The sequence below is a fragment of the Epinephelus lanceolatus genome, chromosome 18, assembly GCF_041903045.1.
Source record: "Epinephelus lanceolatus isolate andai-2023 chromosome 18, ASM4190304v1, whole genome shotgun sequence".
Lineage (NCBI taxonomy): Eukaryota > Metazoa > Chordata > Actinopteri > Perciformes > Serranidae > Epinephelus > Epinephelus lanceolatus.
Genome location: NC_135751.1, coordinates 18,228,330 through 18,249,170, shown reverse-complemented (window position 1 = coordinate 18,249,170; position 20,841 = coordinate 18,228,330).

Below are 20,841 nucleotides of genomic sequence, written 5' to 3'. Positions count from 1 at the left end.
TTAGTAATTAAACCCCACAAATGTGACTTTGACCTTCTGCAAGTGGATTTTTTTTCACCACCACCCATTTGTGATTTTGTGTCTCATCATGACATCACATGTGCTGTAATGGGCCTGGAAAGATGAGTTTTAATACAGGTCAGGCAAGCTGGTAATGGTGCACCAACATAGTTTGTTACACCTGCCAGTCACATTTTGATATAAACTCTTCAACCAGCAGACATGTTTTCACGTCCACACTTAATCACGTTTTCATGGGATTAGGGTAATAATGACTGTACTGAACAACTGGATTAAAAAAGCTTATTCTTACAATACTACCTCGTACATTCTGAGGCCATGATGTTTGGGTTAGGATATGTATTTTTCTTGTTCTAGCAGATAACGGGCTCAACAGACATGTTGCAGTTTGGTGGTGATATTTCCTGCGATACCACCTTTGACAGTATATCATTCTCAGGTATTGAAAACATTAACAGAAAATGTAAGGTGTGAATATCATCGTCTGAAATCAAAGTGTCTGCCCACGCCATTTTTCACCCATCACACAGGGAGAAAGGGAGCACAAATACCCTTTTCTCCAGTCAGAGTGGCCTCAATAGACCATGACACAATGTAGCAGCATGTTGCAGGAGCTCTGCCATTGTCATGAATTCACAGTTGCAACTATGATAGAAGGTAAAAGGCTTCTTTTGAAAGCCTCTTTTCTAATGTCCTGACTCCCACCTTTGACTAAAAGCAAAAGTTCAGGCCAGTTCACAGAGTCAAAATCATGGTATTAAAGATTCTATGTGTTTACTCTGCCTGTTTGTGCTTTCTGGAAGCATAGTACGAGTAGTAAATATCCGCAGAGGGTGCTGATTAGTAAAGGCAAGTAAACAAGCCAAGGTACACATCCAGGCTGCATCCAAAATCACAGGAGCGGGTCAAGGCTTATTTTTTATGTTGTTTGTCCAGTGTCTTATTAAGCTCTCATACATTAATAATAATAATAATAAATAATAACACATTTTATTCAAAAGGCGCCTTTCAAAACACCCAAGGTCACCTTGCAGAGCATAAATAACATACAGAGGAGAGATGTCAATTGGGCAGACACATAATATTGCTGTGACCAGATCAAACATTTTCTGTCCTCAGCTAACTACTGCAGATTCTAATTCTCTTGATAAACAACAACAGTTTGTTACCTGCAGCTAAAAAAAAGTCTATCGTTTCTAACAATGCAATGAACTTATACAACAAAGCAATAACCATATTGCTTTACTTTGCTTGACTCACCTCAGCCATCGATGGCGTGTTTACAGTGCTGCTTTTGCTGCCTTTCTATTGCAATTTGCTTGTTTGGCTTGCCTGGAGGGAAATGAACGGGAGAAACTGTGGAAGGCGTCAACTTTGATTTGTTGTTACTCACATCACTGAACAACAGAGGTTAGCATTAAGGCAGAAATTACACACAGACTCAACTCCTAACTCCTCACTTAATCTTTGCATGGCAGAAGCAGAGCTGGATCGACCTCGAGGAAGGAACGTTTTACAGCTGTACAAAACTTAGAAATTTCAATGTTGACTGTTATTTGTGGTTTAAGATTCAGCTAGTATTATCAATGAAGTTGGACAAACTGCAAAAGTACTTTTTACTGAGGTGGCTTTTCCTATCTTAATCAAGTTTAAAGTGTCAAGTCAGTTTTTTGAAACTGAAGACTGATTGGAAAATAATAAAAACACAGGCTCTGTACATGTATAGTGCGGATAATCGAACAAAAAGTATTGTTGATGGCATGTGCATTTCTTTATGTTAACTATCACACATCACATTTTATAGGTGCAAAAGTTACCCTAGTACAACTCAGTCAGTGATAATCCAATCTCAATTTACTGCTGACTTATGGTTCACAACCACACTCTCCACTTTCACAAGGCAAGATGAGCAGCTCTGTGAGGCTGTGCCCAACCGAATGCCAACATAAAAATTAGTTTGGCGTGCGGGCATGCCAACATTTTTTAATTAGCAGTAAGTATTAGGGCTGCCCCTGAAAGTCCAAAACTCAAATCATAAGTCGGAGACCCGTTAGTCGAGGGGCAGCTGACCAAAGGAAGAGAGGCTCTGCCCCGTCAGGCTGAGATAACATTATCTCCTGCCTCCTGCTTAGAAGTGGTGAATTTACAACTCACAGCAACTTAATACGATATAGTCTCTGGCTCTGGTTTGATATTTAGTATCGGCAAAAAATGTCGTTGCACTTTTCTGATCCGTTCTCAGCATAGTTAGCACGCATTAGCTGAACATCCCACCAAATCCCATTCAAACTCTCAAACTCTGTATTTAAAAAAAGGAATGGACAGTTGAAAGTTCCTAATGGACAGCAAAATCTAATTTGACGGACATAATTCTGAGTGAGTACAGTGTATAGTCTGCTTTGGAGCAAAGTCAGCAAAAATATCTTTAAGCTTCAAATTCATCCTGGGGCGTCGGTGGCCTGGTGGATGAAACAGGCGCCCCATGTGCAGGGCTGTTGCCGCGGCGGCCCGGGTTCAAGTCCAGCCTGTGGCCCTTTGCTGCATGTCATCCCCTCTCTCTCTCTCCCTCTCCCCCTTTCGCACTTGGCTGTCCTACACATTGAAGGCAAAATGCCCAAAAAATATATCTTTAAAAAAAGCTTCAAATTCATCCAAATCCATACTTACGGATTTTAGTTATATTCTTCAAAGTGGGGGTGTAAATCACTATTTTCATCATGATACAATATTATATCGCTTCTTTGGAGAATGATACAATATTTGCCAATATTACAAAGTCTGCCACGATACAGTCTTGATTTGGTGTGATTCAGGGGTCTGCGATTTATATGAGACAATGTCATATGCCCATTTGACACAATCTGTTACAGTAATGGCATTGTTTACATATGGCATGCGCTCTGTCTGTTGACCCATATTTCCTCCGCAAATTGGAAATAAATCTGACTCCACCCCAAATAAATTTAAAACACCGCTTATCTATTCTCGAGTATATAGCATTATGCTTATCATCTTTCTTTTGCCTGTTTAACAGTGACAGAGAATTTCAAATTTAAGGAGTAACCTTAAGAAGATCATAAGGAGCAATGTTTTCACTTTGCATTGATGATATTGGATCGTTCATCACTGAATCAATATATAGATCCAGAGCATTACACCCTAACTTCTAAGACAAGACTGGACTTGTATTGCCAAAGCATAAACAACACTTGTTTCCTGGTTGGGTGGCCCTGTTGTCTCAGTTTGACAACAGCAGCTGCGTCAGCACACAGCATGAATCAGGAATAATGACATTTAAGAAGAGAGCCCTATTAATATAACTCCTCTGACCACACCCTCACTGATGTGAGAGTGTATTGAGCATAATTTGCTGAAAGGCTGCTTAAGATGACTCATAAATGACCAATATTTCCTGCTCTCTGTCAAATAACGCACTATAAATGTGCGAACTGGTGAGTGATTTCAGACAAGCCACATGCAGACTCCATCATGTCACAGTTGAGAAAGCAGGGCACAGTACACTGATCACAGAACTGGAGGGTTTACCCAAGGGTTTATGTTGATCCTAAACTAACAAATAGTTTCAGGGGACACAGCATAACAGCTAGATAATAATGACAAAAAAAAAGATTAACTTAATCCTCAAACACATTTGTTGTGTTGTTTCTGGGTTTCTTCCCTGGAAGAGCGACATTGTGAAAAGACAAATAATCATGTCCAGAGCTGAGGTGGAATACAAGCCACAAATACAACTTTCATCTCATGACATTTTTCAAAACCCCCCATCCCTGTAAGAAAGATTGCTTTTTTGCACATAAACACCCTGCCTGTCATCCCTTCTGCGATGTTTAGTGAAAGAGACCCTCTATCCCTGGACATGGCACACACAGTGCATTAATCAGCCATCAGCAGAGCATGACTAAAGCTCTGAGTTTAAAGTATTTGAGGGGAGGAAACACCAAAAGTTTCTCTGCTCTTGTCAAGTTCAATGTCTAATTGGATATGGGTGATCAGCTGTGAAGAACAGAGGATCTACAGTGGGCTATAAAATGAGATCTGCACGGAGATCAAAGCTCAAATAGCTGGTGTAATTAACAGATCGAACTGGTATAAAGCTACTTTGGAGGGTGATCAAACGAGCTAATAGCGTTTTCAGCATGGACAGTGACCAGCAGGGTCTCAGGGGAAAACACGCCCTGCAAATGAAATCTCTATTAATTTACTCATATTTTATATTCAAATACACTTTGAAAGTTAATGAAACATGATTATTAATTTAGCCATATGTTGATATAAATTCAGCAGTAACATTTTCACATGTAACTACATGTGTGATGTGCTTACTTCTGTGGCTTATTCCCCAAGAAAGAGCATTATGAATGAATCTTTCATGTCTTTACCAAGGGGTGTTGAAGCCTGTGATCTATGAGGAGCTTCATGTTGATGGGCTGAAACTCCTCACTCTTGTTAAAGGAGATTTATGCTGATGGATGATTCCAACGAGCTGGAAAGACCCAGGACCTGCTCATTAATACACGGCACAGCAGCTCGAGACGAGAGCTCCAGTGATCGCCACGCAGAACAAGTGAATGATCCTTCAAATGAGCGCTGTGCTCAGGCAGGTCACAGGGACCACCAGTCAACACTACTGGCAGGGAGAAGAGGAACTGCTGAGCACAATACATGTTGGAGCAGGAGAGACCGAATGGCTCATTACGATATGAAAGTGAGAGCGAATCAAAGAGTGTTCATACACTAGAAAATATAAGACGTGTGCCCACACGGGTCACATGACTTTTGTTCCCGGAACTTTCGCTTCTGGCGATAATAATGAGCCTGCCTGTCTCTTCCCCACATCTTTGGTCCCTTTTTTTCCCCCCTGCCAAACAAAGACTTCTCTGATCATAGTGGAGTACAAACGAGAAGAGGCTGAGCAAAAAGAAAAAAAAAAAATCAATGGTTCCATTCTTGTGGAAGATAAAAAGCTTTTAGGGCTTTAATTATTTCCTCCTTGTAGCTTTATGAATTTGCTTACCACTCAATTCAGAGGTGAGGACTCCCTTGAACACACTTACAATAGGCTGGATCAGTTCATTTCCTTTCACCACATTTAAAAAGGCGCATGTTAATTATTGGCCTGTTTTAAAGGCTGGGACTCTACTTGGACACAAACTTATAATTAAATGGAAAATATAATAAAAACCTTTTGAAACGTCATGTAGCTCAAAAAGAAGTCTGTTTTCTTTTGTTTTGCTTTCAACCACTTAATTGATTAGTAGCTCATTTAATAAAAAGAACATTTTGACAACATATTAATTAATTGTATACTATGCAGATTGTCACTCATGGTTTGTAAACATGCTCACCTATGAAAGTGACAGTAAAAAGCCATCCTCAAATTCACTCTCGTTTGAAGTTTTGTCTTGCTATATTTGTGTTTGTGGCGCTGTATCTCTTGGATGCCTGCTGCTAACGGTCTGGCACCTGGTCGCTACCTTTGTAAAAAGCCCCAACTTCACCCTCACGCCCATAAACATCCAGAAGACAGAAAATAAGAAGAAAATGAGAAAATACAAGCAGGGTGCAGAGTCTTTGCAAAAAATACACCACCACACACTGAGAGTGGGTTATATGTGATGTTCGTGAGGGATTATTTTTGTATCAGTCTATACATTGTTTATAAGAAAATCCTGCATAGTATATCTTTAAGAAAGCCAGTGAGAAACATTGGATCTTAAATTTAAAACTTACTGGCAATACTCGATCAACCAAACATTAAAACTACTGACAGGTGAAGTGATCACCTCATTACAATGTAATGTTCCGCTGAAATACCTTAGGTTCTGACATTCATGTGGATGCCACATGACACGCACTACCCAGCCAAGCACCATGGCAAACCAAGTACACCCTCTTCTAGCAACGGCACTTCCTGATGGCAGTGGCCCGCACAACAGAACAGTGCACCATGCCACGCTACTAAAACAGTGTGTTCAGAAATGGCCCCAAGGAACATGACAAAGAGCTCAAGATGTTGACCTGGCCTTTAAATTCCCCAGATCCAATCCAAATGAGCATCCCTGGGACTTGCCTGTTCTCCACCCAGCAACCAACACCCTAGGGCTGGTTGCACCATCTAGGCTTCAGCCTTCTTCTCGCTAAGACCAGGCTTAAATTTTACATCTCGTCAGGAGCAGGCAAGAGGATAAAATCTCAACTGTTTCTTTATATCAGCAGTTTGATACACAACACAAGAGACACAAAAGTTGAACAGCAACCAACAGACTCCTTTTTATCTAGCTAACATGCAAACATAAACACACATCTTGTCCTCACCTCAGCTTGTTGAACAAGCAACCAAACAAACATTTACCAGTGGAAAGTGCATCATTAATGTCCATTATCAAGAAAGATAGTAGCTAATTAGCTGGTTAGCAGCAGCACATTAAGCAGCAGAATATAAACGTACCGGCAAATGTCACCTTGCTCTGTTGAGACAATGGTGTGGTCCTTAATCTTTAATACCACTGCTATCAACAGACTGTCGGTCCATGAGTTGTACGCTGCAGGCAAGCTTGTTTACCTGTTCTCTCCTTTCATGTGGAGCATCACTTACCAGCTGCGTTCAGTCAAACACAGACACAGCTCTCCAGTACAGCTCGAGTAATCTTTGTATCTCAATGGCCTTGAAATTTTCTTTTCTTTTTCTCTGGTGCTCGATAATAACAATCCCACAAATTATAAATTATAAATGATAAGTAACACAATAACAAGGCAACAGAATTTAACAATGTATCCTTGCGACACATGCACTGCTAGGCAGTAGCTGTAGTTCCCGGGCGTTCTCATGAACACGCATTGCTAAGATGGGGTGTAGTTAACAATAGGCTTAAGTTTGGTTGGTGCAACCGATGACAAAGACCAACTTAGCAGTTAGGGTCAGGCTTTCTTAAGACCAGTTGGTGCAACGGGCTCCTGGTATAAGACACTACAGGACATATTGCCCTTACCTCAACTGGTCAGAACTGAGTCCGTCTCACAGTGGGGCCTCTGACATAGGCAAAAGCCTTCTAGGGTACTGCAATGTCCCATGGGTGCTCAACTGGATGGGGATCTAGGTAATTTGGAGGCCAGATTGATGCCTTGAGCTCTTCGTCATGTTCCTCAGAGCATTCCTGAGCAGTTTTTATGGTGTAACATGGTGCATTGTCCTGTTGGGGGAGGGGGGGGGGGGCACTGCCATCTGAGAGTGCTGTTATCATCAGTCTGCAACAGTGCTTGGGTGCAAGTCAAGTGGTATCCAATGAATGCCAGAACTCAAGGATTCCCAGCAGAACACTGCATTGTAACAAGATGATTAATGTTGCTCACTTCACCTGTCAGTGGTTTTAATGATTTGGCTGGTCAGTATATATTGTGTTTGTACTGGTCTATGTGTAAATATTGAGTAAATGAAACATGGGCCTTTTTCATAAAAGACATTTTGACACGTATTAGTACCCATCTTGCAATTGGATCACTCCAGCTGTGATACAGCGATCCGGGACCTAAAGCAAATGTCAGCCAGGAGCGTAAAGTGTTACCAGTAACACCTGTGCTTTTCCTGCTATGACAAGTCAAAAACGCTGCTGAGAAAAATGCCTCAATGAATGCAAAAAGAGTAAACAATCTCCACGGAAAATGTGAAAAGTGTTTATCTAAGAAATATTAAAACTTATTTCTCTTCATCAGATGTCTGTCACGTGTATAAAGTAGTACCATTTTGTACATTTATGGAAATTGTATCAAAGATTTTGATGTAACCCAATGAGGGAACACTTTACTGAGGGACTAAATCATTTTGTTTGAGGGTTGTATGTGCTAAGGAGTCGTAGTTAAGATGCATTTTCATTATAAGCAGGAATTGACTGTGTTGAGGGAAATGATGTCCTGCTGCTGTGCCATGTGGTGAATGTCAGATCCTGAGCAATGATGTCACAAAATGAGATTTCTTTCTGTCACACTTTGTTGGTGCTTTTGTCTCAACTGGGAATTCACCATAGCTATGTCCTCCGTGTGATGCCTTTTAATCTCAAAACGCTGCAATCACAGTGGCTGTGATGTGGCTTTTTCCTTTCCTGGGGAACGTGTTTCTGATTGCTGAGGCACTTGTTATTTCCTGGATGAGGCTCTGATGCATACTACAGTCCTCTAATCTGTCCAGCAATCATAAAGTCTCTGGAAGCTGTCACTGATTGCCCTGATAGGGACATTATTTCAGAAGACGCCTAGGAAATGAAATGAGTCACTCACCGTCAATGAAAGGCACTTATAACCACTATCAACATAATGTCCAATAGCATCTCATGTATTTGAAAAATAAAAAATAAAAAATATTTACATTCTAAATTTATTTTCAGTGCTCTTGAAGAAAAAGCACTGAAAGCCGTCAATTAGAAAAGGTTTTTGTTGGTAGTATTTACACGTCAGCCAGTATCTGTTAAGTTGTTCTGAATACATTTTTTTAGAATTATCAACTCTGAATTTTGCAGCCTTTGACATGTGAAATGACTTTGTGGTGCAGAAGAGAATGCAATCAGTCAGAGGCTTCATGATTTTAAATAGCTTAGATTGCAATCCATTAAGAAGAAGCATTTCCCATCACACACTAAAAGCATTTTAAGAATTCTCTGAATACTTGACGCTTTGGTGCATTATTTTCTCTCTTTAGTGAGAAACAATTCTCTATTATCCCAAATCTATTGACTGTTTAATCACACAGAAAAAGGAAGGAAGCGCCATGATTTTCATTAGCAGGAGCTCTCACTCTGCAGGCTGCTGCACATTCTGCACAAACACTAGCTACTCCTGTTTATCCCTCTTTCTTTCTTAACGTATGAATCTGAGCATTAATCAGAGTGTGATGGCAACAAGAGCGGAGACACTGGGAAGTGAAGGAGCTGATGAACATGAATGGAACATCTGCAGAGAATCAGAATGAGAGAGACTTACTACTTGTATCAAGTATGGTGCAACTGTTTGAATGGGTATTAGTACATTTTCATTCACTGGTTAATTCTCCAAACCCACAGGTCAACTGGGGGTTAGAGTCTATCCCAGCATGCACTAGGCTGAAGGCCCAGAAATGGACATGTCCCAGCACATTAGAAGGTCAGGCCATCACAGACAGAGAAGTAATGTGACTCTTGCTGACATTCAGGGGTGAGTTTGGAAACTTTTGAAAAGGTGGGCAGACTGTGACACAAATTCAAATGACCATCTTGTGATGGGATCATTCTAGCCATGGTACAGCAATCCGTGACTTAAAGCGGATGTCTGCCAGGGAGGTAAGTGGGGAGGCCAATGGCCCCTTCCCTCTTTCTAACCCCATACTTGCAGCCTACTTGCTCAGACCACACCCCTCCTCGAACTCGCCTTCATTTAGATCTTAACTACACATGTGTAGAGTGCTGTGACTTTGCACATTTAAAGCTTTGTGGGTTAGACAAAAATAACTGTGTCTCTGAACAGACAGACAGATATATAAACGCCTTCCAAAGTACTCAGAGCAGTAGTTCCCACTACAATAGGTGTTGCAAGGACCACAATTTGCCATGATGACACACACACACACACACACACACACACACACACACAGACTCTCTTTATTTTATTTTATTTTATTTTTTTTTTCGATTAATGTGTTTAAAAAAAAGTGTTTACTTCCAGTGATGGCTTAACCTTGGACAATATGTGCCGCCAAACTGAACCATCCTGGCTAAAGATGGATCAAGACAATGATGGAGTTTTAGGCCAAAAGTCTCTTCGAAAAGTTGCCTGACAGATCTTTAAAAAAAAAAAAAAAAATCTGCATGGTTTGCAAAGTTGAATTTAATTACCACAGAAGTAATCTGTCTTTGACATTTCACTTCCCTCATCCTCCCAAAACTACAGGGCTTCACCAATCTACAAGACAGCAGGGGCACATATTGAAACCTGGATATGAAGAGTTCCACCCCTGGTGGACAATAAAGATGTATTTTATATTCTATCCATGTCTTGACTAAATGGATAGCGAAAAACTGCTGCCAAATTAACACAGTAGAAGACAACGGATTGAGAGAAATCATTTGAATTGCATCTGGAGCCACCTTTTATAAGCTATCCTCCAGAGGAACCATTGTGTCAAGAGTACACACTTTGTATGAAGGTGAGGGGGCACTGAGGATGAACACACTTGAGCAAAGGACGTCGCTCTCACAGGGGATCATTGGACTTCTGTAAGTAATGACAACTACTTCATGGATTAAGAATTAAATCTACAGTCATTTGCATTAACTGTGAGTAAAGCAATAGAGAGTCTATGTTCAAAGCTAAAAAGATGCTATTGAACAACAGTATTTGAATTGATGTGATTAATTGCGATAATCACAGCAAATTGTGTGATTAATTTTTCTAAGTGATCGACTGCCCTAAAATCAGGGGGAAAAGTGTTCAGGTTCATATTCAAAGTCCTTGTTCTTCCTGAAAGTAAACTATACATTATTAATAGTTTTAATATGTATTTAGTTTAATAAATTAATTCAAAATAAATAATTTTAAATATTCTAATATGAAATAATATCAAAAATTCCAAATAGCCTACAGCCATGAACAGACTGTGGGCCCTTGAACAACTACACAGGATCAAGATGCTCAGAATCAAAATAGTCATTTGTGGGGCGTCGGTGTCTTAGTGGATAGAGCGGACACCCCATGTACAAGGCTGTTGCTGCAGCAGCCCGGGTTTGAATCCAGCCTCTGGCCCTTTGCTGCATGTCATTCCCCGCCCCCCCCTTCGCACTCACCTGTCCTGTCAATTAAAGGCTAAAATGCCCAGAAAAATATCTTTAAAAAAAATAGTCATTTGTGTCTTTTTCAGGTAGAGGCATTTTAAGTAATTTCCATATTCGAGTACTTGCACTGTGCCCCATCCCAAAAATTGTAAACTTTTAACATAGAGCAGCATCAGTTTTCATGTATGGTTTCTCCTACAAAGCGCAAAAACGGAAAAAAGGTAACAATTCTTTATGCTGTTATCAAAATCAAGTACCCAAGTGTTCAAGTACTCATGCCCACCCCTTGTCTCTTTGTGGTAATTTTGTGGTTGTTTTGCATCATAAGTTTGTTTCTCTAGTCATTTTGTGTGTCTTTGCAGTCGTTTTGTAGTTGTTTTGTTTTTTTTCTGAGGTTTCTATGCATCGCTGGAGTCATTTTGTGTCTCTTGTAGTTGTTTTCTTTAATTTTGTCTTTGTTTTGTGCCATGTTGCTGTCATTCTGTGTCATGCAGTCATTTTGTATCTCTTTGTAGTTGTTTTACTTCACTTCATGGTTATTTTACATCTTTTTTTGGTTGTTCAATCAATAATAAGACATGTTAACACTTACTTCAGATTACTAATTCTGACAAATATCTTTTACCACCTTCCTAATTCTGGGGCGCACTGGGGGTGATCTCAGGTGGATACAGCGTTAGCCTTGGCCACCCCTCTCTTCCCACTTCTGCTCACATTGGTTTCAATGGGCACTTTAGAGGGAGGAACAACTCACACTGAACCCAATATTCCACCATATAAAATGAGAAAATGTGCTAATGTTCCTGTATTTATACCATTTCAGACTTTGCAATTTGAATATTTGCATGTTAGGACTAAAGAATGTGCTTTGTCACTGCAACAGAAACTGGTTTGAAGGATGAAGTGTGAAAAAAACCAAGTGATAATTTGGACTGAACCTCCTCCTCTGCATTCTACTTAACAACAACACTCTTGCTGAATAGAGAATGAGATGCATCAGACCAGGGAATGGTGTGTTAGTATGCATTGTGGCTGAAATTAAGCTTTGTTCTTCATTTTACGCCCTTGGCATGCAGAGAAATTTGAATTCTACAGAAATAGCTCTTGTAGGTGGCCGTGCATGAATTCATTACTTCTAGTAAAAGCGTTAACAGACATTTTGTTCAGGTTTTGCGTAAAGAAAATGGGCTCTTGGTTTCAATCTAACAGAGGAGTTCAAAAATAATTGAAGCTCATGTGAAATCAAAGCAGGAAAATTAAAGGATTATCAAGGACTTCAACCTTTCCTCCTTTTCTGATAGATAATGGGACAAAAGTCACATTTCACAGCACTAGACTTTGTTTCATTGTTTCTGTTTTGGTGTGAGCCAGAGTGTTTGTATGTTCTCAGCGTGTCTGCATGTTTTTCCTGCAGGTGCTCTGGTTCCCTTCCACAGTCCAAAGACATGCAGGTCAGGTGAAAGAAACTCTAAATTGCCTGTAGGTGTGAATGTGAGTGTGAATGTGTTTGTCTGTCTGTATGTATTAGCCCTGTGATAGACTGGCAATCTCTCCAGCAGTGCACCCTGCCTCTCACCCAGTGCGTGCTGGGATAGACTGCAGCCCCCCACGACCCTGAGTAAAATGAGTTGGTATGGAGGGTGTGAGCCATCTAAAATACCTGGATATGAGTGAGCTATACAATAAGTGCATTGTGCAGATCTCACTGATAGATTCATAAGATGTGCCATTTTATATTAATTTGTTCCTTCACCATTCAAGAACCAAGTACCTGTTAACATCTCTCTCAATACTGATTTTCTTCCAAGGCTGAAAACAACTATGAGTTAAACTACCACATACAGTATCTTCCAATTGTATAACTATAAAGTATAGTTCCAAGAGGTTTGAGGAATAAGATTTAAAAGCCACAAAGGGGAAATATGTATAAATAATGCATTAAATAGGCTGGGAAATACCTTATGGATCCAGACAGTAATTATTAATTAGTTCAATCATACATCTAGTTTACCTTTCAGCCTCCCTTGTGGCTATCAAATACAGATGACGACAAACATGTCGGTAATGCACGCAAAATTTGAGCTATGCACATAATTCTTAGCTCCACATGCACTGGTGCACTGTTCAGGGCTGCCAACTCCCACGCACTGACTGTGACACTCAGGCAATTGACACTTTTCACAAGCTCTCACGCCACACATCCATTTTCTTACGCAATGAAAAATACATTTATAATTGAACATGTCAGAGTGCAAAAAGAGGAGACTAACAGTGCCCAAACAAACAAGACAGAGCTGCACAGTGCAACAAGAGCACCGCAATCAAGCCAGCCGCTGCTTGGAGTTTGATGTGCCTGTGTTTGTGCTGTACTGGTACCGTTAACTGAAGCTGCAAGGATAAAGGAAGACCCTCATTTCAGCAATTATTTATTACAGATCATATATTAAATAAGTTTAATGTATGACATCACCAAAGAAGACCTAATATGATATAAATGTTTCCCTATTAGGTGTGTGACCCAAGACCAGACTTCACAGTTCATTCTAATGCAGCGTGGTGACGATACAGAGACATTTCCTACACCAGAGGTATTTAACGCAGACCTGCAATGCGCATTCAACACGCACTGGACCCATTCATACTGTCTGAGTCCATCTGTTTGTTTAATAGTTGAGATTTCAATTTGCAGTGTGCATAGTTAATAAACTTTCCTAATAAAACTGAGAATTGTAAAGTAGTACCAGGCTTAATTATTAAAAACAAAGTTCTTGCAAAGTCCTTGCTCCAGCTCTGGGGGTCTGATCCTGGACCATCCCAGCTCCCCATCAGATCAGTAAACTTTCTGTTGCTGCCATTACACAGGTAAGATCCAACACTGCTGTTGGCCAACAGCCTGCAGTAACTCCCAGCGCTGGAGTTTGCAGTGGCAGGGAGTGAGGCGGAGGTGCCATGGGGTGCGCAAAGCTGGCTCTCATACACTTATCTCGTGAACACAAATTAATCCAAAAAGTGGCAACAATTTAATTAAATTGAGGCAACAAACTATATTTTGTGTGCAGGAATCAATATAACCTGGCCTGGATTTATTTCTATAAAGTGGCACCTGTAATCTCATTATATTTAATATATATTGATGATAAAGCTTTCTATCTTTCTATCTCATATCTATCCATTATTTGTCTTTATGGCCACTCCAGAGCTCTGTAGCTTTTTGTTTATGATTCTGTGTGTGTTTTTGTTTGGGAACATTGTCCACCATTTACTAAAAAGTGCTCTACTACACAGATGGTTTATTTATTTGTGTGATAATTTGTGAATAAACCATTAGCACAAGGTCACTGATGGGAGCGCTTACTGAGTTACGGAAAGTTCTGCAAATAGTTTTAATGTTAAAACTGGTGATGTTATTTTGCTATTTGCAGGAGTATCTCTGAGCTAAACAGAGTGCCATATTCAGTTGTTTTATTTGTGAACGAATTGGAACTTTTATTAATATTGCCGTTTTCCTATTGCATCAGTTGAACTGCAATATAATATAAAATTGTTCGTAGGAGCAGCTGCAGCTACATGTGCAACAAAATTTCTTAAGACTTTCACACTTGGCTGTCCTGTCCATTAAAAGGCAAAATGCCCAAAAAATATTGGATCACTGTTTCACTGCCTTTTTCATTAAAGATATTTTGACAAGTCACAGTAGGAAATACACAGGTGTAAACATAAATTTAATGCTGTATTCAATCCAGCTGCTCCGGTTTTAGGGTTGTGATAGTGTGAATGCTGGCTCACTGCCCAGGCTGAATCATCAGTCTATAAGATTAACAACTCTGGGTTAGGTTTATCTGGTTCTTTGATAACAAGTCGAAAGTATCCTCTTTCCAAACAGATGTGAGGTGAAGTTGCCTAAAACTCCAAAAGTTTGTCTTTTGAATATCATTGTGTATTTTGTGATGTTTTTGTGATTTGCACCTCAGGGCCACCATACAGTTTGTACTAGTATTGCAATTCCACCTACAATACAGAAAATGACCCAAAATATAGGCTACCTTTCTAGACATTTTTATACAATAACCAATGGCATTAATTATGGCTCAATTCCATTTCTGTGCTCTGGTAACAATTTCCTGGTATTGTGCATGTTGGCTCAAGAGCATTGAAGACTGGGACAGCTAAATGTAACAGAGCCATCATTAATATTATTAGTTACACCTCTGCTTTTCTAGCTGCAGCTATCTGAGAGAAGGCTGCTTGGGAGGAAAGTATTAAGCAAGTTCAGCTAATGACATTCATTGCTCCTTTCAGCAGTTATGTCACGTAAATAAGAAAGTGAGAATAACAATCTAAACACAAACTATTGGATGTCATCAGTGCCACAATAGCGCAGGATGTGATTAAGACAATTAGATCCACCTGTTCTCTGCCGTCCCCTGTGCCCCTAATGTTCTCCAACTACACTCTGTGATATCAGGCAAACAGCAAAACAGTCTCTAAATGAACAGAAGACTACAGAAGACTTTATTTTTATCAAATGTCTAGACATGTTTGCTCATTCCGAGTGATTGATCCCAGTCCTCCTAAAGGATCCCTTCTTTGTCAGCCCAATCTACTACAGATGGGATTTCTTAGTGAGGGTCAGTTATCCAGCTGTAGTGGGATGCATTCACTGACAGCATGCCAGTATTACTTTAGTGTGGAGTAATGCAGACAGTTTAGTGTGCCCAACTGGTTGATCTTGATTTGCCTACTGCTGCTCAGAATCAGCTGGACAGAGCCGCGAGACAAGTCAGAGGGGCGAGCTGCAGAAAGGATGACCAAGTGGAAGAAAATCTGTTTGCTCTGTTTCTTCAATTTTTGCCCTGAATGACCAATGACCTCCGCTACCGCCATCCAAAACCTTTACTTGTCATGAAATGAGTTCATTCAAGCTATAAGTGGATAATCAATGAGCTTTCCCTCCAGCACTACCTAAGTTAAAGATTACTCATAATCCAATGGGCAGATTCCCATTAAATTTTGTGAGTGCATTAATGTGTGCTCAAATGATTAGGCAATTTATCTATTTAATCAACAGAAAGTTAATCCCCCAACTCCTTTGATGATTGATTAATCACTTGTGTCATTTATCAAGCAAAAATAACAAACATAAGCTGGTCTTTTAAAAAATGTGAGGGTTTTCTGTTTTATATCTATTAAATTGAATATATTTGGGTTTAATGCATTTGTTTGGACAAAAACTACCAGCCACTGGGGATGTCCTGATAAGATCTCAAAGATTGGTATCGGGCCAATCAAGGCGTTTATTTACTGATTGGGATCAGCTATATTGAGCTGTATAGAGCCCGATCCAATCTTTTACGTATGTCAGCTGTCACACAGGTGTTTTTCCTCACAAAGCTTCCATACACAGCAATGCAACGGGTGCAGCCATCGTTAGCTCTCCAACTCTTGGCTGTCTGTCTGTCTCGCCACTCTGTGTGTTTGTATATGTGTTTGTTTCCTGCAGCAAAACGTCACACACCAAAACAGCATCAAAACTCAGCATGACATTGTTTATTTATGTTATTTACCCAATTTATCTGCACTTGATTCATTTCAGCTCAGTGTGAGACAGCGTCTTATGTTTGCTCGTTAGACATCTATGGTGTGCAGTGTTCCAACGCGGACACTCACAACGCCACTGCAAGTGCAACCAAAGTGCCACGAGCAAAGGCCAGTAAAAGTAATGTATTAATTAAATTTGTGATGTACAGATGGCGAAAATAAACATTCAATGGAATATAGTTCATTCAGGTAACTCAGGCAAAGGCTGCACTGAAGCAACAAACACTGAAGATTCCTCTCTTAAAGGGACAGCCTAAAGAAATTAATTGTCATTTTGACATCGGCTTAAAAAGGTCTATACATTGGATTGATTTTAATAATTGTAATGTTATTGAAGTGTGTACCTTGCAGCTGTATGATCTAGGACAGCAGAAGAATCAGATCAGGTCTTAAAATCAGCAGATACTTGACATTAACTGACTTAAATTGGGACAAAAAAACTTGATCATGACACCCCCACTAGCCATTTTAACTGAGGGTACATTGCTGCCTCTGGGGGCTCTATATGGAACCTTAGATTTTGAAACTTGTTTTTACTATTGTTATTTGAGACGTTTTGCCCACTGTGGTTTCTATGGTCATCATCCTTGCTACAGCTGTCTCAATACCAGCCTTAACAGATGTGCAAAAATAAACAGTTAAAAGCAATGCCACTTCACTGCAACAACCAATGATGCAATCTGAAAGTCTCTGATTGAACCAGTTCTTTAGACACAGCATCACCCACAGAGGTCGAACACCTCATCCACTGCCCCCTTAACTCCTACCACTGAACTCGTGAGCACAGATTTGGTTTGTTTACAGTATGTATTAAAACTCAGACTCTTTCACAGTAGCTGCTCTCAGGACAGGAGATCATCCGTCTCAGGGTTACACATTTTTCAATGACCTGCTTTGACTAGAGGGTCTTACATATTTTCCAGTGGATAATCTGTCTTGTTCGACCAAGTCTGTTTACTTTGCACGGGGCTATTTGAAATTTTCAGTCATACATTTAATGTTGCAAAACACTGGCATCTTGTACAAACAAAGTTTATCAGACACTGAGCTAAAAATTACTTTGTTATTCTTTATTTATTTACCAGATACTTGTTTTTATCCATCTATAAAGCTTTGCTCCCTATGTTTCATCCCTTGATCTAAATCAGACCTGAACTAGGAAAATGTCACTCTCTTACAGTGCACCTTGTACATGGAATAATCCACAAAATACCTTAAACTTGGACTCTCTTCTGCCATTATGGCTTTTTAAATGCCCCATTTCAGAATTTGTTTTTAATTGATTGTAAATGCTTATATTCTTTTTTGTTGTTTTGTATGATTTTATTCCTATTTTAACTTGTTTGCAATTTTGTTGCATGCCTATTGATTTCCTAGGTTTAAATAAAGGTTTGAATGAATAAATTAACTCCCCATTGTTTGTAAAACCTGTAAAATCAGAAGCTGGTGTCTGATCTTCTGCAGCTTTACTTTACCTCCAGGCCCTGTGGTTTTCATACAGTCATTAAAAATCTGAAACAGTTGCCTTGGCTATCATAATCCATCATTTTAAATAACACGTCAAATGTTCCCAACGTTCCCTGAATACCACAATCATTGTCGTTCTGTATAAAATCAGGATGTTGGTCCTGAGGACTCATTATGTGTCTTAGATGTCTTATTTGACTTACTAATGGGAAAAAGTGAAAAAAGTTCCAGCTGAAAAGATAATTAGCTGGGTCAGGTAAAGGTTTACTTGTCAAGGTGAAGTCTCATCGTGGTCTTTGTTTGTGGCAGTACAGGGATAAAGAAACGGCACTAATATCAGATTGATGTGATTTGAAGATGAATATTCATCAATACAGTACAAATGCTGCCCTTGCTAGATTTTTCAGCCATTATGAGACTCACAAACAGCTGACATATGCTTATTAGTGCAGCAAATGAAGAGCAGCAGATAAATTGTCAGGAGTCATTAGAGTCAAAGCCACTCTGTCTTCCCCAGGGAATACCTGCTAAAAGATGTAACAGCATGAAAGATACTTGTTCTAGCACTTGTATCACCCAAAATAAAGAGAAGTGATACTTATTGAGCATGTCTGGCAATCTGTACGATGTTTTAACCTTGACTTTGTTGAGATATATTCTCCTTAGCGTCTCTCTTTCCTTCTTTTTCAGTAATTTATTCTAACAACTTTATGTCACGCCGAAAGTAAAATAACGACAGCATGTGAGGCTTTTTTAAGGTTTATTGAATAACTGGTGTGTCTCCTGCTTTAACAGTATAGATACACCAATTGATCAGCCGGTGACTGCAATCAGCTGATTTTCAACTTGATCGGTCATGACCTCAGATAAAGCTAATTCTGTCAATGACAAATTCACATGCATGCATTGCACCTTGGTTAACATAGTGTGACAATAGGACAAACATTAACCAACTATAACCACAGTCGCTGCAATCCATTATCTTTCCCAGGGTGTCAAATATCAACACTTTGTTACACCCCACATTGATGACTTTCAGACCTTCCTAGCACCTTCATTTCTCAAAAGTGACTAGCGACAAATTTAGCAACTTATTCAGAGCATCAAGGAAAAACGTTGTAACTCCTTTTAATGCATCTGCTCAGAGTAATCGATGTGATCGGCTCCTCTGCCAGCAGTGAGGGGTCTCTCCTCTCTCCTTCGCACTGTGTACACAGCATGGGGCAAGCAGGGGGAAATTGCTCGCCACAGGAGTGTGAGTTAAAAGGCCATATAATTTAAATACACCTTTACATGTAAATAGAACCTGATTCATAAATAGTTTGAAATAAATATACAGATAAATAAATACACTGTTTTAGATAGATGATAGTTGACTCTCTATGATAGACCTATATATATGGTACAGAATTTTCTCATATTCTTCTATGATATGTAAATACAGTAATTCATTTAAGAACGTAAAAATCTGGACTTGTTTTCCTTTTGGAAAGCAAAACATGTTAGATAAAGTGGGATACACTGCAATTAATTTTCAATTGGATTTTATTCAAAACAAAGAAGCTCTGTCCAGTAACCTAGAAAACTCTTTTTATTTTGAGTACTAATGAGAGTTATAAGTTATTCTACAGTCAATGTTTTATTACGAACACACAATGGAGCTTTAAAGAAAAGTAAACAAAAAAAAAATGTTTGTGCATGCTGTCTAGAGCTGTAAATGACGTTCAGGGACACATTCGGGGTGACAGCGATATTCACTTCCAATAGCAAACAAGCCAAGTCAGCCTTCCAAGCTAATGCATTCTAACTATGCTAAGGGCAGATTGGAAATGTGCAACATTTTTTTCTGATACTAGATAGCAAACCAAAGCCAGAGTCTGTATCTTATTAAGTTGCTGTGAGCTTTAAATTGACCATTTCTAAGCAAAGGGCTCACTTTTCACTGCAGCTGTACACAGCACACTGAGTGGGGGGAAAAAAACAACTAATTTTCAACTTGAAGAATCTCAGTCGACTGATGATTTGGATCTTCAGTCTTAAGGGGGCAGCCTTAATGCTGCCAATTTTAGTTCTTAGAAAGAAAAAAACCCGGAATCATCCAAAATTGGAATCAGCAGGTCAAAAACTGCAGTCGGTGCACCCCTATAAAAGTAGTACTAATCTTCCTATTTGGCCTTATGTGCAGCCAAAAATCAAATGCAGATAGGCGGATCGTAAAAAAAGGAAAAACATGTCAAAAGGTGTTACAATGATTCGCAATATTCCCTCCCACCTGTATTCAGGTTGACAGAAGTCTGTGCCTACAACTGGTACAAAGTGGGCAAAAGGTAGGAAACACTTTGCACACACTGCCAGTCTGTGACAGGCCTAACAAAGACAAATACTCCACCTTCACATCTGTGGGCAAGAAGATGGATTAGAGTCTGCAACTCTGACTTGCAGGTCTGTTGAGAGGAGACCAACACAAACATGAGCAGAACCTGCAAACTTCACACACAAACTTAGACTTCCTCGTGTTCCACATAATTAAAACTCACATTTATAATCCCAGCTGTTTACAGTAATTATGGTGAGTAATTAGCATGGGGAATATTGTTGTCATAATATCAGTTTTTATCTGACGTGCAATAATGTCTTATATCTAAAACCATTAAGCAAAGGTACAGATCAAACACTGTGCTGCATGTTAACAAGATGCACCACAGAGAGCATTATGAAAACAACTGCAACACCCGAGCACAGCTCTCACCAATACACTGCTCGCACTAATTAACAACAATGACAGAGAGAGTTGGGACTTCTGCTAATATGACGTGCAGTTATTGACTAAATCCTCCTTATTAATGTCAACTGTCTCCCAAACAGAACCGTGGCAAACTAATTTGCCTTTAATTCAGTGTTCAGGTCAGCATGTCAGTCACTAAGGAGCTTTGACTCTGAC